We start from the raw sequence: 21,485 nt of genomic DNA, 5'->3' as shown, positions 1-21,485 counted from the left end.
AGTGGAGGGGGTGTGTATTGTCTCAGCTGCAGTGTAGCAGGATGTGCGAGACACCCCACTATGCTCTAGGGCCAGATCCCAGTTGGAGGCTTGGCTCCATGAACAGGTCCCGCTCTTCCCAGCAAATCCGTTCGAACTCAACTACCCCATTATGGTAAAACAGTGCCCTCTAGCGCCTATCAACTGTAGAGAACATGTTGGGTCGAAGCAGTGAATGACATAGACTTATCCACTCATCTGGCCAATAATAAGTTGTTTTGGAAGCTTAGGTGAACCCAAACTTCCCCGCCTCCTCTGTGTGGCATGACTGTTTGTTTTGGGTCACTGTGGCCCTTTTGTTGGCTAGGGCTAGCCTTTGGCCCCATGTTTGAAAAGTGAACAAGACCCCACTCACTTAGAGGGAAAGATGTGTGGGTACTCTCACGGGTCTGGGGAAGAATGAAAAGAGCACTTTGGCATATGAGAGAAAGAAAGAGAGAGAGAGAATGAGAGAGAGAACTAGAGCGAGAAAGAAATAACAAAACACAGATCTGAAGTGAAGGGAACTGTCTGGTAGTTTCATCACTACCAGAGTGTATCACACAGCAGCAGATTGGTCATCCTGTAAGCAGAGAGAACAGGAGCAAAAATGTACTCATCTACTTTCTGACTTTAATTTATTGTCATCTCTAAACAAGCTGTTATATACATGTTCATGCTGCTGTTACACCCATCATTGCATAAAGAATGGAATTCTACAGTAAAAAGCAAAAATGTACTTCAAAGAACTCGTTTCATTTACCAAAGACTTTTCCAATCTTTTGATCACTGAAACATCAGGATGGTCATTCATTCAGTCTGGAATACATTGTTCAGTTGTCTTATAAAACACTTGGCTAGCATAAGAGGAGGGAATGGGATGTACCACGGCTGACACAACAGGGATAAGACAAGAGTGAGAGAGGGAGTACCCACAGTTCACATACTGTATACTGATGGCATCCTCAGGGCAGAACTATACTCTGCTGAAAGCTCCCAGTGCCAAAGTCATGGGGTTTTATCCTCTTTCTATAGAGAGAAAGACTAAGTGAATAGGCCCTCTGGAGAAAGTGTATTTTCCCTTAGACTTCAACACGAAGGGTTCTTGTTCGTAATGAAGTGTTGGAGTGTCTAGTGTGTTGAGAGGGGTATGTTCTGGGGTGGTGCCGTTGTGGTGGGGTATTTTTGGCAGTAAAACTTAAAATAAGGAGGGGAGTGATGTCTGGTTCATTGAGTCAGCCTAGTTTCATTTTGTAGGACTAACGATGGGTGGGATTGATGAAGTCTTCACACAGGACGACCTTCATCTCTCCCGCTTCTTGACCAGAATGAAAAATCCGCCCAGGTCACGAGGTAAGATTGCTGCCAAGTATCTGGGTCAAAAACAGAGAGAGAGAGAGAGAGAGAGAAAGAACGCAGGGGCAAACAAACAAAGCGGCTTTAGAAAACATGGACCCTCTCCACGTGAATCAATATTCCATCCTTGTCCTAACTGTTGAGCAATGAGGCCAACTCACAAAAAGAGAGAGGCAGAGAAAGTGGGTAAGAGAGAGGGAGGGGTGAGGGGTGTCATAGTTTGGGCAAAAGCTGTGTTAAATAGTGAAGTAACCTGACTCGGAGTATCACACACTAGGGATTTGGACGGAGGTTTGAGGTAAGTGTTGAACAACTGTTTATTAAGATGCATATTAAAATATGAAATGTGTTTTTTTAATGTAAGTTGTGCGTGAGTGAATTACATTATAGTTAGATAATGGGGAACATCGAGGGTGGTAAAAATGTCCTTTTCTATTTCAAAGCCATCTTTGATAAATTATTGGAACATTATCTTTGGACTATGAAATACTTTGTTCTTCTCCACATCAAAACTCACATCCGCCTGATGAAGACAGACAACCTATTATATTCTAAAATAATATGAGACATTTATGAAAAACAAGTCAAATAAAAGTGAAGACGCATACTATCTGCTTTAGACAGACCAGAGGTTCTCAAACTTCTTATGGCCCGGACCCCTTTTGTGATAGCAAATTCATCAGGGACCCCCTCATAATCAGAATACAAGTTTAACTACAACTTCGGCACTGTATGGTCAGACGAACCAAGAAAAAGGCCCTTGTATGGAACATTTAAAAGATCTGCCTCTTGGCATTGGATAACTGTTTTGTTGTTGCAGTTGTATAGTTAATATCCTGCAATTCTACACATTTATCATGCAATAAGACAGAGAGAAAACATAGCAGTTTTAAACCTTAAATTACAGTGCATTTATGTAAAAAAAAAAATATGACCGTGTATTCTATTGTATTGAACCTTCTAAACTTATTCCACGGATCCCTTGGCCAAAATGTATTTAATCTTTTGTTGTTAGTAATATTCATTTAAAAAAAATGGGCATACTGTACCTCCGTGGACCCAACTTTGAGAACCCCTGACATAGACAGCATGATGTTCAGGAAAGCACATTGTTGTATTGTTTTGAGGGACATAATGCAGCAGCAAAGAGGGCTTAGAGAGCTAGAGTTGGAGAGCTAGAGTTAGAGAGCTAGAGTCGGAGAGCTAGAGTTAGAGAGCTAGAGTTAGAGAGCTAGAGTTGGAGAGCTAGAGTTAGAGAGCTAGAGTTAGAGAGCTAGAGTTAGAGAGCTAGAATTGGAGAGCTAGAGTTAGAGAGCTAGAGTTAGAGAGCTAGAGTTAGAGAGCTAGAGTTGGAGAGCTAGAGTTAGAGAGCTAGAGTTGGAGAGCTAGAGTTAGAGAGCTAGAGTTAGAGAGCTAGAGTTGGAGAGCTAGAGTTAGAGAACTAGAGTTAGAGAGCTAGAGTTAGAGAGCTAGAGTTGGAGAGCTAGAGTTAGAGAGCTAGAGTTGGAGAGCTAGAGTTAGAGAGCTAGAGTTAGAGAGCTAGAGTTAGAGAGCTAGAGTTGGAGAGCTAGAGTTAGAGAGCTAGAGTAAGAGAGCTAGAGTTAGAGAGCTAGAGTTGGAGAGCTAGAGTTGGAGAGCTAGAGTTAGAGAGCTAGAGTTAGAGAGCTAGAGTTGGAGAGCTAGAGTTGGAGAGCTAGAGTTGGAGAGCTAGAGTTGGAGAGCTAGAGTTAGAGAGCTAGAGTTGGAGAGCTAGAGTTAGAGAGCTAGAGTTGGAGAGCTAGAGTTGGAGAGCTAGAGTTGGAGAGCTAGAGTTAGAGAGCTAGAGTTGGAGAGCTAGAGTTAGAGAGCTAGAGTTGGAGAGCTAGAGTTGGAGAGCTAGAGTTGGAGAGCTAGAGTTAGAGAGCTAGAGTTAGAGAGCTAGAGTTAGAGAGCTAGAGTTGGAGAGCTAGAGTTGGAGAGCAAGAGTTAGAGAGCTAGAGTTAGAGAGCTAGAGTTAGAGAGCTAGAGTTAGAGATCTAGCGTTAGAGAGCTAGAGTTAGAGAGCTAGAGAGCTAGATTTAGAGAGCTAGAGTTAGAGAGCTAGAGTTGGAGAGCTAGAGTTAGAGAGCTAGAGTTAGAGAGTTAGAGTTAGAGAGCTAGAGTTAGAGAGCTAGAGTTAGAGAGCTAGAGTTGGAGAGCTAGAGTTGGAGAGCTAGAGTTGGAGATCTAGCGTTAGAGAGCTAGAGTTAGAGAGCTAGAGTTAGAGAGCTAGAGTTAGAGAGCTAGAGTTAGAGAGCTAGAATTGGAGAGCTAGAGAGCTAGAGTTAGAGAGCTAGAGTTAGAGAGCTAGAGTTGGAGAGCTAGAGTTAGAGAGCTAGAGAGCTAGAGTTAGAGAGCTAGAATTGGAGAGCTAGAGAGCTAGAGTTAGAGTGCTAGAGTTAGAGAGCTAGAGTTGGAGAGCTAGAGTTAGAGAGCTAGAGTTAGAGAGCTAGAGTTAGAGAGCTAGAGTTGGAGAGCTAGAGTTAGAGAGCTAGAGTTGGAGAGCTAGAGTTAGAGAGCTAGAGTTAGAGAGCTAGAGTTGGAGAGCTAGAGTTAGAGAGCTAGAGTTAGAGAGCTAGAGTTAGAGAGCTAGAGTTGGAGAGCTAGAGTTGGAGAGCTAGAGTTAGAGAGCTAGAGTTAGAGAGCTAGAGTTGGAGAGCTAGAGTTAGAGAGCTAGAGTTGGAGAGCTAGAGTTAGAGAGCTAGAGTTAGAGAGCTAGAGTTGGAGAGCTAGAGTTAGAGAGCTAGAGTTAGAGAGCTAGAGTTAGAGAGCTAGAGTTGGAGAGCTAGAGTTGGAGAGCTAGAGTTAGAGAGCTAGAGTTAGAGAGCTAGAGTTGGAGAGCTAGAGTTGGAGAGCTAGAGTTGGAGAGCTAGAGTTAGAGAGCTAGAGTTGGAGAGCTAGAGTTAGAGAGCTAGAGTTGGAGAGCTAGAGTTGGAGAGCTAGAGTTGGAGAGCTAGAGTTAGAGAGCTAGAGTTAGAGAGCTAGAGTTAGAGAGCTAGAGTTGGAGAGCTAGAGTTGGAGAGCTAGAGTTGGAGAGCTAGAGTTAGAGAGCTAGAGTTAGAGAGCTAGAGTTAGAGAGCTAGAGTTAGAGAGCTAGAGTTGGAGAGCTAGAGTTGGAGAGCTAGAGTTGGAGAGCAAGAGTTAGAGAGCTAGAGTTAGAGATCTAGCGTTAGAGAGCTAGAGTTAGAGAGCTAGAGAGCTAGATTTAGAGAGCTAGAGTTAGAGAGCTAGAGTTGGAGAGCTAGAGTTAGAGAGCTAGAGTTAGAGAGTTAGAGTTAGAGAGCTAGAGTTAGAGAGCTAGAGTTGGAGAGCTAGAGTTGGAGAGCTAGAGTTGGAGATCTAGCGTTAGAGAGCTAGAGTTAGAGAGCTAGAGTTAGAGAGCTAGAGTTAGAGAGCTAGAATTGGAGAGCTAGAGAGCTAGAGTTAGAGAGCTAGAGTTAGAGAGCTAGAGTTGGAGAGCTAGAGTTAGAGAGCTAGAGTAAGAGAGCTAGAGTTAGAGAGCTAGAATTGGAGAGCTAGAGAGCTAGAGTTAGAGTGCTAGAGTTAGAGAGCTAGAGTTGGAGAGCTAGAGTTAGAGAGCTAGAGTTAGAGAGCTAGAGTTAGAGAGCTAGAGTTGGAGAGCTAGAGAGCTAGATTTAGAGAGCTAGAGTTAGAGAGCTAGAGTTGGAGAGCTAGAGTTAGAGAGCTAGAGTTAGAGAGTTAGAGTTAGAGAGCTAGAGTTAGAGAGCTAGAGTTGGAGAGCTAGAGTTGGAGAGCTAGAGTTGGAGATCTAGCGTTAGAGAGCTAGAGTTAGAGAGATAGAGTTAGAGAGCTAGAGTTGGAGAGCTAGAGTTGGAGAGCTAGAGAGCTAGATTTAGAGAGCTAGAGTTAGAGAGCTAGAGTTGGAGAGCTAGAGTTAGAGAGCTAGAGTTAGAGAGTTAGAGTTAGAGAGCTAGAGTTAGAGAGATAGAGTTAGAGAGCTAGAGTTGGGGTGCTAGAGTTGGGGTGCTAGAGTTGGGGTGCTAGAGTTAGAGAGCTAGAGTTAGAGAGCTAGAGTTAGAGAGCTAGAGTTAGAGAGCTAGAGTTAGAGAGCTAGAATTGGAGAGCTAGAGAGCTAGAGTTAGAGAGCTAGAGTTAGAGAGCTAGAGTTGGAGAGTTAGAGTTAGAGAGCTAGAGTTAGAGAGCTAGAGTTAGAGAGCTAGAATTGGAGAGCTAGAGAGCTAGAGTTAGAGAGCTAGAGTTAGAGAGCTAGAGTTGGAGAGCTAGAGTTAGAGAGCTAGAGTTAGAGAGTTAGAGTTAGAGAGCTAGAGTTAGAGAGCTGGAGTTGAAGAGCTAGAGTTGGAGAGCTAGAGTTGGAGATCTAGCGTTAGAGAGCTAGAGTTAGAGAGCTAGAGTTAGAGAGCTAGAGTTGGGGTGCTAGAGTTGGGGTGCTAGAGTTAGAGAGCTAGAGTTAGAGAGCTAGAGTTAGAGAGCTAGAGTTAGAGAGCTAGAGTTAGAGAGCTAGAGTTGGAGAGCTAGAGTTGGAGAGCTAGAGTTGGAGAGCTAGAGTTGGAGAGCTAGAGTTAGAGAGCTAGAGTTAGAGAGCTAGAGTTAGAGAGCTAGAGTTGGAGAGCTAGAGTTGGAGAGCTAGAGTTGGAGAGCAAGAGTTAGAGAGCTAGAGTTAGAGAGCTAGAGTTAGAGAGCTAGAGTTAGAGAGCTAGAGTTGGAGAGCTAGAGTTGGAGAGCTAGAGAGCTGGATTTAGAGAGCTAGAGTTAGAGAGCTAGAGTTGGAGAGCTAGAGTTAGAAAGCTACAGTTAGAGAGCTAGAGTTGGAGAGCTAGAGTTGGAGATCTAGCGTTAGAGAGCTAGAGTTAGAGAGATAGAGTTAGAGAGCTAGAGTTAGAGAGCTAGAGTTAGAGAGCTAGAGTTGGAGAGCTAGAGTTGGAGAGCTAGAGAGCTAGATTTAGAGAGCTAGAGTTAGAGAGCTAGAGTTGGAGAGCTAGAGTTGGAGAGCTAGAGTTGGAGAGCTAGAGTTGGAGAGCAAGAGTTAGAGAGCTAGAGTTAGAGAGCTAGAGTTAGAGAGCTGGAGTTAGAGAGCTAGAGTTAGAGAGCTAGAGTTGGAGAGCTAGAGTTGGAGAGCTAGAGAGCTGGATTTAGAGAGCTAGAGTTAGAGAGCTAGAGTTGGAGAGCTAGAGTTAGAAAGCTACAGTTAGAGAGCTAGAGTTGGAGAGCTAGAGTTGGAGATCTAGCGTTAGAGAGCTAGAGTTAGAGAGATAGAGTTAGAGAGCTAGAGTTGGAGAGCTAGAGTTGGAGAGCTAGAGAGCTAGATTTAGAGAGCTAGAGTTAGAGAGCTAGAGTTGGAGAGCTAGAGTTAGAGAGCTAGAATTAGAGAGTTAGAGTTAGAGAGCTAGAATTAGAGAGCTAGAGTTGGAGAGCTAGAGTTGGAGAGCTAGAGTTGGAAATCTAGCGTTAGAGAGCTAGAGTTAGAGAGATAGAGTTAGAGAGCTAGAGTTGGGGTGCTAGAGTTGGGGTGCTAGAGTTGGGGTGCTAGAGTTAGAGAGCTAGAATTGGAGAGCTAGAGAGCTAGAGTTAGAGAGCTAGAGTTATAGAGCTAGAGTTGGAGAGCTAGAGTTAGAGAGCTAGAGTTAGAGAGCTAGAGTTAGAGAGCTAGAATTGGAGAGCTAGAGAGCTAGAGTTAGAGAGCTAGAGTTAGAGAGCTAGAGTTGGAGAGCTAGAGTTAGAGAGCTAGAGTTAGAGAGCTAGAGTTAGAGAGCTAGAGTTGGAGAGCTAGAGAGCTAGATTTAGAGAGCTAGAGTTAGAGAGCTAGAGTTGGAGAGCTAGAGTTGGAGATCTAGCGTTAGAGAGCTAGAGTTAGAGAGCTAGAGTTAGAGAGCTAGAGTTGGGGTGCTAGAGTTGGGGTGCTAGAGTTAGAGAGCTAGAGTTAGAGAGCTAGAGTTAGAGAGCTAGAGTTAGAGAGCTAGAGTTAGAGAGCTAGAGTTGGAGAGCTAGAGTTGGAGAGCTAGAGTTGGAGAGCTAGAGTTGGAGAGCTAGAGTTAGAGAGCTAGAGTTAGAGAGCTAGAGTTAGAGAGCTAGAGTTGGAGAGCTAGAGTTGGAGAGCTAGAGTTGGAGAGCAAGAGTTGGAGAGCAAGAGTTGGAGAGCAAGAGTTAGAGAGCTAGAGTTAGAGAGCTAGAGTTAGAGAGCTAGAGTTAGAGAGCTAGAGTTGGAGAGCTAGAGAGCTGGATTTAGAGAGCTAGAGTTAGAGAGCTAGAGTTGGAGAGCTAGAGTTAGAGAGCTAGAGTTAGAGAGCTACAGTTAGAGAGCTAGAGTTGGAGAGCTAGAGTTGGAGAGCTAGAGTTGGAGAGCAAGAGTTGGAGAGCAAGAGTTAGAGAGCTAGAGTTAGAGAGCTAGAGTTAGAGAGCTAGAGTTAGAGAGCTAGAGTTAGAGAGCTAGAGTTAGAGAGCTAGAGTTGGAGAGCTAGAGTTGGAGAGCTAGAGAGCTAGATTTAGAGAGCTAGAGTTAGAGAGCTAGAGTTGGAGAGCTACAATTAGAGAGCTAGAGTTAGAGAGTTAGAGTTAGAGAGCTAGAGTTAGAGAGCTAGAGTTAGAGTGCTAGAGTTAGAGAGCTAGAGTTGGAGAGCTAGAGTTGGAGAGCTAGAGAGCTAGATTTAGAGAGCTAGAGTTAGAGAGCTAGAGTTGGAGAGCTAGAGTTAGAGAGCTAGAGTTAGAGAGTTAGAGTTAGAGAGCTAGAGTTAGAGAGCTAGAGTTGGAGAGCTAGAGTTGGAGAGCTAGAGTTGGAGAGCTAGAGTTGGAGATCTAGCTTTAGAGAGCTAGAGTTAGAGAGATAGAGTTAGAGAGCTAGAGTTGGGGTGCTAGAGTTGGGGTGCTAGAGTTAGAGAGCTAGAGTTAGAGAGCTAGAGTTAGAGAGCTAGAGTTAGAGAGCTAGAGTTAGAGAGCTAGAATTGGAGAGCTAGAGAGCTAGAGTTAGAGAGCTAGAGTTAGAGAGCTAGAGTTGGAGAGCTAGAGTTAGAGAGCTAGAGTTAGAGAGCTAGAGTTAGAGAGCTAAAATTGGAGAGCTAGAGAGCTAGAGCTAGAGAGCTAGAGTTAGAGAGCTAGAGTGAGAGAGCTAGAGTTGGAGAGCTAGAGTTAGAGAGCTAGAGTTAGAGAGCTAGAGTTAGAGAGCTAGAGTTAGAGAGCTAGAGTTGGAGAGCTAGAGAGCTAGATTTAGAGAGCTAGAGTTAGAGAGCTAGAGTTGGAGAGCTAGAGTTAGAGAGCTAGAGTTAGAGAGTTAGAGTTAGAGAGCTAGAGTTAGAGAGCTAGAGTTGGAGAGCTAGAGTTGGAGAGCTAGAGTTGGAGATCTAGCGTTAGAGAGCTAGAGTTAGAGAGCTAGAGTTAGAGAGCTAGAGTTGGGGTGCTAGAGTTGGGGTGCTAGAGTTGGGGTGCTAGAGTTGGGGTGCTAGAGTTGGGGTGCTAGAGTTAGAGAGCTAGAGTTAGAGAGCTAGAGTTGGAGAGCTAGAGTTGGAGAGCTAGAGTTGGAGAGCTAGAGTTGGAGAGCTAGAGTTGGAGAGCTAGAGTTGGAGAGCTAGAGTTGGAGAGCTAGAGTTAGAGAGCTAGAGTTAGAGAGCCAGAGTTAGAGAGCCAGAGTTAGAGAGCTAGAGTTGGAGAGCTAGAGTTGGAGAGCTAGAGTTGGAGTGCAAGAGTTAGAGAGCTAGAGTTAGAGAGCTAGAGTTAGAGAGCTAGAGTTAGAGAGCTAGAGTTAGAGAGCTAGAGTTAGAGAGCTAGAGTTGGAGAGCTAGAGAGCTAGATTTAGAGAGCTAGAGTTGGAGAGCTAGAGTTAGAGAGCTAGAGTTAGAGAGTTAGAGTTATAGAGCTAGAGTTATAGAGAGCTAGAGTTGGAGAGCTAGAGTTGGAGAGCTAGAGTTGGAGAGCTAGAGTTGGAGATCTAGCGTTAGAGAGATAGAGTTAGAGAGCTATAGTTAGAGAGCTATAGTTAGAGAGCTAGAGTAGGGGTGCTAGAGTTGGGGTGCTAGAGTTAGAGAGCTAGAGTTAGAGAGCTAGAGTTAGAGAGCTAGAGTTAGAGAGCTAGAGTTAGAGAGCTAGAGTTAGAGAGCTAGAATTGGAGAGCTAGAGAGCTAGAGTTAGAGAGCTAGAGTTAGAGAGCTAGAGTTGGAGAGCTAGAGTTAGAGAGCTAGAGTTAGAGAGCTAGAGTTAGAGAGCTAGAATTGGAGAGCTAGAGAGCTAGTTAGAGAGCTAGAGTTAGAGAGCTAGAGTTGGAGAGCTAGAGTTAGAGAGCTAGAGTTAGAGAGCTAGAGTTAGAGAGCTAGAGTTGGAGAGCTAGAGAGATAGATTTAGAGAGCTAGAGTTAGAGAGCCAGAGTTGGAGAGCTAGAGTTAGAGAGCTAGAGTTAGAGAGTTAGAGTTAGAGAGCTAGAGTTAGAGAGCTAGAGTTGGAGAGCTAGAGTTGGAGAGCTAGAGTTGGAGATCTAGCGTTAGAGAGCTAGAGTTAGAGAGCTAGAGTGAGAGAGCTAGAGTTGGGGTGCTAGAGTTGGGGTGCTAGAGTTAGAGAGCTAGAGTTAGAGAGCTAGAGTTAGATAGCTAGAGTTAGAGAGCCAGAGTTAGAGAGCTAGAGTTAGAGAGCTAGAATTGGAGAGCTAGAGAGCTAGAGTTAGAGAGCTAGAGTTAGAGAGCTAGAGTTAGAGAGCTAGAGTTGGAGAGCTAGAGAGCTAGATTTAGAGAGCTAGAGTTAGAGAGCTAGAGTTGGAGAGCTAGAGTTAGAGAGCTAGAGTTAGAGAGTTAGAGTCAGAGAGCTAGAGTTAGAGAGCTAGAGTTGGAGAGCTAGAGTTGGAGAGCTAGAGTTGGAGATCTAGTGTTAGAGAGCTAGAGTTAGAGAGATAGAGTTAGAGAGCTAGAGTTAGAGAGCTAGAGTTAGAGAGCTAGAGTTGGAGAGCTAGAGTTGGGGTGCTAGAGTTGGGGTGCTAGAGTTAGAGAGCTAGAGTTAGAGAGCTAGAGTTAGAGAGCTAGAGTTAGAGAGCTAGAGTTAGAGAGCTAGAGTTAGAGAGCTAGAATTGGAGAGCTAGAGAGCTAGAGTTAGAGAGCTAGAGTTAGAGAGCTAGAGTTAGAGAGCTAGAATTGGAGAGCTAGAGAGCTAGTTAGAGAGCTAGAGTTAGAGAGCTAGAGTTGGAGAGCTAGAGTTAGAGAGCTAGAGTTAGAGAGCTAGAGTTAGAGAGCTAGAGTTAGAGAGCTAGAGTTAGAGAGCTAGAGTTAGAGAGCTAGAGTTGGAGAGCTAGAGAGCTAGATTTAGAGAGCTAGAGTTAGAGAGCTAGAGTTGGAGAGCTAGAGTTAGAGAGCTAGAGTTAGAGAGTTAGAGTTAGAGAGCTAGAGTTAGAGAGCTAGAGTTTGAGAGCTAGAGTTGGAGAGCTAGAGTTGGAGATCTAGCGTTAGAGAGCTAGAGTTAGAGAGCTAGAGTTAGAGAGCTAGAGTTAGAGAGCTAGAGTTAGAGAGCTAGAATTGGAGAGCTAGAGAGCTAGAGTTAGAGAGCTAGAGTTAGAGAGCTAGAGTTGGAGAGCTAGAGTTAGAGAGATAGAGTTAGAGAGCTAGAGTTAGAGAGCTAGAATTGGAGAGCTAGAGAGCTAGAGTTAGAGAGCTAGAGTTAGAGAGCTAGAGTTAGAGAGCTAGAGTTGGAGAGCTAGAGTTGGAGAGCTAGAGTTAGAGAGCTAGAGTTGGAGAGCTAGAGTTAGAGAGATAGAGTTAGAGAACTAGAGAGCTAGAGTTAGAGAGCTAGAGTTAGAGAGCTAGAGTTAGAGAGCTAGAGTTGGAGAGCTAGAGAGCTAGATTTAGAGAGCTAGAGTTAGAGAGCTAGAGTTGGAGAGCTAGAGTTAGAGAGCTAGAGTTAGAGAGTTAGAGTCAGAGAGCTAGAGTTAGAGAGCTAGAGTTGGAGAGCTAGAGTTGGAGAGCTAGAGTTGGAGATCTAGCGTTAGAGAGCTAGAGTTAGAGAGATAGAGTTAGAGAGCTAGAGTTAGAGAGCTAGAGTTAGAGAGCTAGAGTTAGAGAGCTAGAGTTGGAGAGCTAGAGTTGGGGTGCTAGAGTTGGGGTGCTAGAGTTGGGGTGCTAGAGTTAGAGAGCTAGAGTTAGACAGCTAGAGTTAGAGAGCTAGAGTTAGAGAGCTAGAGTTAGAGAGCTAGAGTTAGAGAGCTAGAATTGGAGAGCTAGAGAGCTAGAGTTAGAGAGCTAGAGTTAGAGAGCTAGAGTTAGAGAGCTAGAGTTGGAGAGCTAGAGTTAGAGAGCTAGAGTTAGAGAGCTAGAGTTAGAGAGCTAGAATTGGAGAGCTAGAGAGCTAGTTAGAGAGCTAGAGTTAGAGAGCTAGAGTTGGAGAGCTAGAGTTAGAGAGCTAGAGTTAGAGAGCTAGAGTTAGAGAGCTAGAGTTAGAGAGCTAGAGTTAGAGAGCTAGAGTTAGAGAGCTAGAGTTGGAGAGCTAGAGAGCTAGATTTAGAGAGCTAGAGTTAGAGAGCTAGAGTTGGAGAGCTAGAGTTGGAGATCTAGCGTTAGAGAGCTAGAGTTAGAGAGCTAGAGTGAGAGAGCTAGAGTTGGGGTGCTAGAGTTGGGGTGCTAGAGTTAGAGAGCTAGAGTTAGAGAGCTAGAGTTAGATAGCTAGAGTTAGAGAGCCAGAGTTAGAGAGCTAGAGTTAGAGAGCTAGAATTGGAGAGCTAGAGAGCTAGAGTTAGAGAGCTAGAGTTAGAGAGCTAGAGTTAGAGAGCTAGAGTTGGAGAGCTAGAGAGCTAGATTTAGAGAGCTAGAGTTAGAGAGCTAGAGTTAGAGAGCTAGAGTTGGAGAGCTAGAGTTAGAGAGTTAGAGTCAGAGAGCTAGAGTTAGAGAGCTAGAGTTGGAGAGCTAGAGTTGGAGAGCTAGAGTTGGAGATCTAGCGTTAGAGAGCTAGAGTTAGAGAGATAGAGTTAGAGAGCTAGAGTTAGAGAGCTAGAGTTAGAGAGCTAGAGTTGGAGAGCTAGAGTTGGGGTGCTAGAGTTGGGGTGCTAGAGTTAGAGAGCTAGAGTTAGAGAGCTAGAGTTAGAGAGCTAGAGTTAGAGAGCTAGAGTTAGAGAGCTAGAATTGGAGAGCTAGAGAGCTAGAGTTAGAGAGCTAGAGTTAGAGAGCTAGAGTTAGAGAGCTAGAGTTGGAGAGCTAGAGTTAGAGAGCTAGAGTTAGAGAGCTAGAGTTAGAGAGCTAGAATTGGAGAGCTAGAGAGCTAGTTAGAGAGCTAGAGTTAGAGAGCTAGAGTTGGAGAGCTAGAGTTAGAGAGCTAGAGTTAGAGAGCTAGAGTTAGAGAGCTAGAGTTAGAGAGCTAGAGTTAGAGAGCTAGAGTTAGAGAGCTAGAGTTGGAGAGCTAGAGAGCTAGATTTAGAGAGCTAGAGTTAGAGAGCTAGAGTTGGAGAGCTAGAGTTAGAGAGCTAGAGTTAGAGAGTTAGAGTTAGAGAGCTAGAGTTAGAGAGCTAGAGATTGAGAGCTAGAGTTGGAGAGCTAGAGTTGGAGATCTAGCGTTAGAGAGCTAGAGTTAGAGAGCTAGAGTTAGAGAGCTAGAGTTGGGGTGCTAGAGTTGGGGTGCTAGAGTTAGAGAGCTAGAGTTAGAGAGCTAGAGTTAGATAGCTAGAGTTAGAGAGCTAGAGTTAGAGAGCTAGAGTTAGAGAGCTAGAATTGGAGAGCTAGAGAGCTAGAGTTAGAGAGCTAGAGTTAGAGAGCTAGAGTTAGAGAGCTAGAGTTGGAGAGCTAGAGTTAGAGAGATAGAGTTAGAGAGCTAGAGTTAGAGAGCTAGAATTGGAGAGCTAGAGAGCTAGAGTTAGAGAGCTAGAGTTAGAGAGCTAGAGTTAGAGAGCTAGAGTTGGAGAGCTAGAGTTAGAGAGCTAGAGTTGGAGAGCTAGAGTTAGAGAGATAGAGTTAGAGAGCTAGAGAGCTAGAGTTAGAGAGCTAGAGTTAGAGAGCTAGAGTTAGAGAGCTAGAGTTGGAGAGCTAGAGAGCTAGATTTAGAGAGCTAGAGTTAGAGAGCTAGAGTTGGAGAGCTAGAGTTAGAGAGCTAGAGTTAGAGAGTTAGAGTCAGAGAGCTAGAGTTAGAGAGCTAGAGTTGGAGAGCTAGAGTTGGAGAGCTAGAGTTGGAGATCTAGCGTTAGAGAGCTAGAGTTAGAGAGATAGAGTTAGAGAGCTAGAGTTGGGGTGCTAGAGTTGGGGTGCTAGAGTTAGAGAGCTAGAGTTAGAGAGCTAGAGTTAGAGAGCTAGAGTTAGAGAGCTAGAATTGGAGAGCTAGAGAGCTAGAGTTAGAGAGCTAGAGTTAGAGAGCTAGAGTTGGAGAGCTAGAGTTAGAGAGCTAGAGTTAGAGAGCTAGAGTTAGAGAGCTAGAATTGGAGAGCTAGAGAGCTAGTTAGAGAGCTAGAGTTAGAGAGCTAGAGTTGGAGAGCTAGAGTTAGAGAGCTAGAGTTAGAGAGCTAGAGTTAGAGAGCTAGAGTTAGAGAGCTAGAGTTGGAGAGCTAGAGAGCTAGATTTAGAGAGCTAGAGTTAGAGAGCTAGAGTTGGAGAGCTAGAGTTAGAGAGCTAGAGTTAGAGAGTTAGAGTTAGAGAGCTAGAGTTAGAGAGCTAGAGTTGGAGAGCTAGAGTTGGAGAGCTAGAGTTGGAGATCTAGCGTTAGAGAGCTAGAGTTAGAGACCTAGAGTTAGAGAGCTAGAGTTGGGGTGCTAGAGTTGGGGTGCTAGAGTTAGAGAGCTAGAGTTAGAGAGCTAGAGTTAGAGAGCTAGAGTTAAATAGCTAGAGTTAGAGAGCTAGAGTTAGAGAGCTAGAGTTAGAGAGCTAGAATTGGAGAGCTAGAGAGCTAGAGTTAGAGAGCTAGAGTTAGAGAGCTAGAGTTGGAGAGCTAGAGTTGGAGAGCTAGAGTTAGAGAGCTAGAGTTAGAGAGCTAGCGTTAGAGAGCTAGAGTTAGAGTTAGGGAGCTAGAGTTGGGGTGCTAGAATTAGAGAGCTAGAGTTAGAGAGCTAGGGTTAGAGAGCTAGAGTTGGAGAGCTAGAGTTGAAGAGCTAGAGAGCTAGAGTTAGAGAGCTAGAGTTAGGCAGCTAGAGTTGGGGTGCTAGAGTTAGAGAGCTAGAGTTGGAGAGCTAGAGTTGGAGAGCTAGAGTTAGAGAGCTAGAGTTAGAGAGCTAGAGTTAGAGAGCTAGAGTTAGAGAGATAGAGTTAGAGAGCTAGAGTTGGAGAGCTAGAGTTGGAGAGCTAGAGTTAGAGAGCTAGAGTTAGAGAGCTAGAGTTAGAGAGCTAGAGTTAGAGAGCTAGAGTTAGAGAGCTAGAGTTGGAGAGCTAGAGTTGGAGAGCTAGAGTTGGAGAGCTAGAGTTGGAGAGCTAGAGTTAGAGAGCTAGAGTTAGAGAGCTAGAGTTAGAGAGCTAGAGTTGGAGAGCTAGAGAGCTAGAGATAGAGAGCTAGAGTTGGAGAGCTAGAGTTGGAGAGCTAAAGTTGGAGAGCTAAAGTTGGAGAGCTAAAGTTGGAGAGCTAGAGTTAGAGAGCTAGAGTTAGAGAGCTAGAGTTAGGGAGCTAGAGTTAGGGAGCTAGAGTTGGGGAGCTAGAGTTAGAGAGCTAGAGTTGGAGAGCTAGAGAGCTAGAGTTAGAGAGCTAGAGTTAGAGACCTAGAGTTGGAGAGCTAGAGTTAGAGAGCTAGAGTTAGAGAGCTAGAGTTAGAGAGCTAGAGTTGGAGAGCTAGAGTTGGAGAGCTAAAGTTGGAGAGCTAAAGTTGGAGAGCTAAAGTTGGAGAGCTAGAGTTAGAGAGCTAGAGTTAGGGAGCTAGAGTTAGGGAGCTAGAGTTGGGGAGCTAGAGTTAGAGAGCTAGAGTTGGAGAGCTAGAGAGCTAGAGTTAGAGAGCTAGAGTTAGAGAGCTAGAGTTGGAGAGCTAGAGTTAGAGAGCTAGAGTTGGAGAGCTAGAGTTGGAGAGCTAGCGTTAGAGAGCTAGAGTTAGAGAGTTAGAGAGCTAGAGTTAGAGAGCAAGAGTTAGAGAGCTAGAGTTAGAGAGCAAGAGTTAGAGAGCTAGAGTTAGAGAGCTAGAGTTAGAGAGCTAGAGTTGGAGAGCTAGAGAGCTAGATTTAGAGAGCTAGAGTTAGAGAGCTAGAGTTGGAGAGCTAGAGTTAGAGAGCTAGAGTTAGAGAGCTAGAGTTAGAGAGTTAGAGTTAGAGAGCTAGAGTTGGAGAGCTAGAGTTGGAGAGCTAGAGATGGAGAGCTAGCGTTAGAGAGCTAGAGTTAGAGAGCTAGAGTTAGAGAGCTAGAGTTGGGGTGCTAGAGTTAGAGAGCTAGAGTTAGAGAGCTAGAGTTAGATAGCTAGAGTTAGAGAGCTAGAGTTAGAGAGCTAGAGTTAGAGAGCTAGAATTGGAGAGCTAGAGAGCTAGATTTAGAGAGCTAGAGTTAGAGAGCTAGAGTTGGAGAGCTAGAGTTAGAGAGCTAGAGTTAGAGAGTTAGAGTTAGAGAGCTAGAGTTAGAGAGCTAGAGTTGGAGAGCTAGAGTTGGAGAGCTAGAGTTGGAGATCTAGCGTTAGAGAGCTAGAGTTAGAGACCTAGAGTTAGAGAGCTAGAGTTGGGGTGCTAGAGTTGGGGTGCTAGAGTTAGAGAGCTAGAGTTAGAGAGCTAGAGTTAGAGAGCTAGAGTTAAATAGCTAGAGTTAGAGAGCTAGAGCTAGAGAGCTAGAGTTAGAGAGCTAGAGTTAGAGAGCTAGAGTTGGAGAGCTAGAGTTGGAGAGCTAGAGTTAGAGAGCTAGAGTTAGAGAGCTAGAGTTAGAGAGCTAGCGTTAGAGAGCTAGAGTTAGAGTTAGGGAGCTAGAGTTGGGGTGCTAGAATTAGAGAGCTAGAGTTAGAGAGCTAGGGTTAGAGAGCTAGAGTTGGAGAGCTAGAGTTGAAGAGCTAGAGAGCTAGAGTTAGAGAGCTAGAGTTAGGCAGCTAGAGTTGGGGTGCTAGAGTTAGAGAGCTAGAGTTGGAGAGCTAGAGTTGGAGAGCTAGAGTTAGAGAGCTAGAGTTAGAGAGCTAGAGTTAGAGAGCTAGAGTTAGAGAGATAGAGTTAGAGAGCTAGAGTTGGAGAGCTAGAGTTGGAGAGCTAGAGTTAGAGAGCTAGAGTTAGTGAGCTAGAGTTAGAGAGCTAGAGTTAGAGAGCTAGAGTTAGAGAGCTAGAGTTGGAGAGCTAGAGTTGGAGAGCTAGAGTTGGAGAGCTAGAGTTGGAGAGCTAGAGTTAGAGAGCTAGAGTTAGAGAGCTAGAGTTAGAGAGCTAGAGTTGGAGAGCTAGAGAGCTAGAGATAGAGAGCTAGAGTTGGAGAGCTAGAGTTGGAGAGCTAAAGTTGGAGAGCTAAAGTTGGAGAGCTAAAGTTGGAGAGCTAGAGTTAGAGAGCTAGAGTTAGAGAGCTAGAGTTAGGGAGCTAGAGTTAGGGAGCTAGAGTTGGGGAGCTAGAGTTAGAGAGCTAGAGTTGGAGAGCTAGAGAGCTAGAGTTAGAGAGCTAGAGTTAGAGACCTAGAGTTGGAGAGCTAGAGTTAGAGAGCTAGAGTTAGAGAGCTAGAGTTAGAGAGCTAGAGTTGGAGAGCTAGAGTTGGAGAGCTAAAGTTGGAGAGCTAAAGTTGGAGAGCTAAAGTTGGAGAGCTAGAGTTAGAGAGCTAGAGTTAGGGAGCTAGAGTTAGGGAGCTAGAGTTGGGGAGCTAGAGTTAGAGAGCTAGAGTTGGAGAGCTAGAGAGCTAGAGTTAGAGAGCTAGAGTTAGAGAGCTAGAGTTGGAGAGCTAGAGTTAGAGAGCTAGAGTTGGAGAGCTAGAGTTGGAGAGCTAGCGTTAGAGAGCTAGAGTTAGAGAGTTAGAGAGCTAGAGTTAGAGAGCAAGAGTTAGAGAGCTAGAGTTAGAGAGCTAGAGTTAGAGAGCTAGAGTTGGAGAGCTAGAGAGCTAGATTTAGAGAGCTAGAGTTAGAGAGCTAGAGTTGGAGAGCTAGAGTTAGAGAGCTAGAGTTAGAGAGCTAGAGTTAGAGAGTTAGAGTTAGAGAGCTAGAGTTGGAGAGCTAGAGTTGGAGAGCTAGAGATGGAGAGCTAGCGTTAGAGAGCTAGAGTTAGAGAGCTAGAGTTAGAGAGCTAGAGTTGGGGTGCTAGAGTTAGAGAGCTAGAGTTAGAGAGCTAGAGTTAGATAGCTAGAGTTAGAGAGCTAGAGTTAGAGAGCTAGAGTTAGAGAGCTAGAATTGGAGAGCTAGAGAGCTAGAGTTAGAGAGCTAGAGTTAGAGAGCTAGAGTTAGAAAGCTAGAGTTGGAGAGCTAGAGTTAGAGAGATAGAGTTAGAGAGATAGAGTTAGAGAGCTAGAGTTAGAGAGCTAGAGTTAGAGAGCTAGAATTGGAGAGCTAGAGAGCTAGAGTTAGAGAGCTAGAGTTAGAGAGCTAGAGTTAGAGAGCTAGAGTTGGAGAGCTAGAGTTAGAGAGCTAGAGTTGGAGAGCTAGAGAGCTAGAGTTAGAGAGCTAGAGTTAGAGAGCTAGAGTTAGAGAGCTAGAGTTAGAGAGCTAGAGTTGGAGAGCTAGAGAGCTAGATTTAGAGAGCTAGAGTTAGAGAGCTAGAGTTGGAGAGCTAGAGTTAGAGAGCTAGAGTTAGAGAGTTAGAGTCAGAGAGCTAGAGTTAGAGAGCTAGAGTTGGAGAGCTAGAGTTGGAGAGCTAGAGTTGGAGATCTAGCGTTAGAGAGCTAGAGTTAGAGAGATAGAGTTAGAGAGCTAGAGTTGGGTTGCTAGAGTTGGGGTGCTAGAGTTAGAGAGCTAGAGTTAGAGAGCTAGAGTTAGAGAGCTAGAATTGGAGAGCTAGAGAGCTAGAGTTAAAGAGCTAGAGTTAGAGAGCTAGAGTTGGAGAGCTAGAGTTGGAGAGCTAGAGTTAGAGAGCTAGAGTTAGAGAGCTAGAGTTAGAGAGCTAGAATTGGAGAGCTAGAGAGCTAGTTAGAGAGCTAGAGTTAGAGAGCTAGAGTTGGAGAGCTAGAGTTAGAGAGATAGAGTTAGAGAGCTAGAGTTAGAGAGCTAGAGTTAGAGAGCTAGAGTTGGAGAGCTAGAGAGCTAGATTTAGAGAGCTAGAGTTAGAGAGCTAGAGTTGGAGAGCTAGAGTTAGAGAGCTAGAGTTAGAGAGTTAGAGTTAGAGAGCTAGAGTTAGAGAGCTAGAGTTGGAGAGCTAGAGTTGGAGAGCTAGAGTTGGAGATCTAGCGTTAGAGAGCTAGAGTTAGAGACCTAGAGTTAGAGAGCTAGAGTTGGGGTGCTAGAGTTGGGGTGCTAGAGTTAGAGAGCTAGAGTTAGAGTTAGGGAGCTAGAGTTGGGGTGCTAGAATTAGAGAGCTAGAGTTAGAGAGCTAGGGTTAGAGAGCTAGAGTTGGAGAGCTAGAGTTGAAGAGCTAGAGAGCTAGAGTTAGAGAGCTAGAGTTAGGCAGCTAGAGTTGGGGTGCTAGAGTTAGAGAGCTAGAGTTAGAGAGCTAGAGTTGGAGAGCTAGAGTTGGAGAGCTAGAGTTAGAGAGCTAGAGTTAGAGAGCTAGAGTTAGAGAGCTAGAGTTAGAGAGCTAGAGTTGGAGAGCTAGAGAGCTAGAGATAGAGAGCTAGAGTTAGAGACCTAGAGTTGGAGAGCTAGAGTTGGAGAGCTAGAGTTGGAGAGCTAGAGTTAGAGAGCTAGAGTTAGAGAGCTAGAGTTAGAGAGCTAGAGTTGGAGAGCTAGAGTTGGAGAGCTAAAGTTGGAGAGCTAAAGTTGGAGAGCTAAAGTTGGAGAGCTAGAGTTAGAGAGCTAGAGTTAGGGAGCTAGAGTTAGGGAGCTAGAGTTGGGGAGCTAGAGTTAGAGAGCTAGAGTTGGAGAGCTAGAGAGCTAGAGTTAGAGAGCTAGAGTTAGAGAGCTAGAGTTAGAGAGCTAGAGTTAGAGAGTTAGAGAGCTAGAGTTAGAGAGCAAGAGTTAGAGAGCTAGAGTTAGAGACCTAGAGTTAGAGAGCTGGAGTTGGAGAGCTAGAGTTAGAGAGCTAGAGTTAGGGAGCTAGAGTTAGGGAGCTAGAGTTGGGGAGCTAGAGTTAGAGAGCTAGAGTTGGAGAGCTAGAGTTGGAAAGCTAGAGTTAGAGAGCTAGAGTTGGAGAGCTAGAGAGCTAGAGTTAGAGAGCTAGAGTTAGAGAGCTAGAGTTAGAGAGCTAGAGTTAGAGAGCTAGAGTTAGAGAGCTAGAGTTGGAGAGCTAGAGTTGGAGAGCTAGCGTTAGAGAGCTAGAGTTAGAGAGTTAGAGAGCTAGAGTTAGAGAGCTAGAGTTAGAGAGCTAGAGTTAGAGAGCTAGAGTTAGAGAGCTAGAGGTAGAGAGCTGGCGTTAGAGAGCTAGAGTTAGGGAGCTAGAGTTAGGGAGCTAGAGTTGGGGAGCTAGAGTTGGGGAGCTAGAGTTAGAGAGCTAGAGTTGGAGAGCTAGAGTTGGAGAGCTAGAGTTGGAGAGCTAGAGTTGGAGAGCTAGAGTTAGAGAGCTAGAGTTGGAGAGCTAGAGAGCTAGAGTTAGAGAGCTAGAGTTAGAGAGCTAGAGTTGGAGAGCTAGAGTTAGAGAGCTAGAGTTGGAGAGCTAGAGTTGGAGAGCTAGCGTTAGAGAGCTAGAGTTAGAGAGTTAGAGAGCTAGAGTTAGAGAGCTGGAGTTGGAGAGCTAGAGTTGGAGAGCTAGAGTTGGAGAGCTAGAGTTAGGGAGTTAGAGTTAGGGAGCTAGAGTTGGGGAGCTAGAGTTAGAGAGCTAGAGTTGGAGAGCTAGAGTTGGAGTGCTAGAGTTAGAGAGCTAGAGTTGGAGAGCTAGAGAGCTAGAGTTAGAGAGCTAGAGTTAGAGAGCTAGAGTTAGAGAGCTAGAGTTAGAGAGCTAGAGTTGGAGAGCTAGAGTTGGAGAGCTAGCGTTAGAGAGCTAGAGTTAGAGAGTTAGAGAGCTAGAGTTAGAGAGCTAGAGTTGGAGAGCTAGAGTTGGAGAGCAAGAGTTGGAGAGCAAGAGTTAGAGAGCTAGAGTTAGAGAGCTAGAGTTAGAGAGCTAGAGTTAGAGAGCTAGAGTTGGAGAGCTAGAGAGCTGGATTTAGAGAGCTAGAGTTAGAGAGCTAGAGTTGGAGAGCTAGAGTTAGAGAGCTAGAGTTAGAGAGCTACAGTTAGAGAGCTAGAGTTAGAGAGCTAGAGTTAGAGAGCTAGAGTTAGAGAGCTAGAGTTGGAGAGCTAGAGTTGGAGAGCTAGAGAGCTAGATTTAGAGAGCTAGAGTTAGAGAGCTAGATTTGGAGAGCTAGAGTTAGAGAGCTAGAGTTAGAGAGTTAGAGTTAGAGAGCTAGAGTTAGAGAGCTAGAGTTAGAGAGCTAGAGTTAGAGAGCTAGAGTTAGAGAGCTAGAGTTAGAGAGCTAGAATTGGAGAGCTAGAGAGCTAGAGTTAGAGAGCTAGAGTTAGAGAGCTAGAGTTGGAGAGCTAGAGTTAGAGAGCTAGAGTTAGAGAGCTAGAGTTAGAGAGCTAAAATTGGAGAGCTAGAGAGCTAGAGTTAGAGAGCTAGAGTTAGAGAGCTAGAGTTGGAGAGCTAGAGTTAGAGAGCTAGAGTTAGAGAGCTAGAGTTAGAGAGCTAGAGTTGGAGAGCTAGAGAGCTAGATTTAGAGAGCTAGAGTTAGAGAGCTAGAGTTGGAGAGCTAGAGTTAGAGAGCTAGAGTTAGAGAGCTAGAGTTAGAGAGCTAGAGTTGGAGAGCTAGAGAGCTAGATTTAGAGAGCTAGAGTTAGAGAGCTAGAGTTGGAGAGCTAGAGTTGGAGAGCTAGAGTTGGAGATCTAGCGTTAGAGAGCTAGAGTTAGAGAGCTAGAGTTAGAGAGCTAGAGTTGGGGTGCTAGAGTTGGGGTGCTAGAGTTGGGGTGCTAGAGTTGGGGTGCTAGAGTTAGAGAGCTAGAGTTAGAGAGCTAGAGTTGGAGAGCTAGAGTTGGAGAGCTAGAGTTGGAGAGCTAGAGTTGGAGAGCTAGAGTTAGAGAGCTAGAGTTAGAGAGCCAGAGTTAGAGAGCCAGAGTTAGAGAGCTAGAGTTGGAGAGCTAGAGTTGGAGAGCTAGAGTTGGAGAGCAAGAGTTAGAGAGCTAGAGTTAGAGAGCTAGAATTGGAGAGCTAGAGAGCTAGAGTTAGAGAGCTAGAGTTAGAGAGCTAGAGTTGGAGAGCTAGAGTT

General features: G+C 44.9%; 1 protein-coding gene across 1 annotated transcript in view; it reads left to right on the top strand.

Annotated features, from left to right (window-relative positions):
• Window positions 1-1,549: 1,549 nt before the first annotated feature.
• The window catches only part of LOC139413548 (uncharacterized), a 32,932-nt gene continuing 12,996 nt past the window's right edge, over window positions 1,550-21,485 (top strand). The window contains exon 1 of the mRNA XM_071161052.1: window positions 1,550-1,672. The gene's annotated coding sequence lies outside the window, so the exon portion shown is untranslated. The remainder of the gene's footprint in view (window positions 1,673-21,485) is intronic.

Source organism: Oncorhynchus clarkii, chromosome 7 (assembly GCF_045791955.1).
Source record: "Oncorhynchus clarkii lewisi isolate Uvic-CL-2024 chromosome 7, UVic_Ocla_1.0, whole genome shotgun sequence".
NCBI classification, from domain to species: domain Eukaryota; kingdom Metazoa; phylum Chordata; class Actinopteri; order Salmoniformes; family Salmonidae; genus Oncorhynchus; species Oncorhynchus clarkii.
This window is presented reverse-complemented; position numbering and strand designations above follow the sequence as displayed.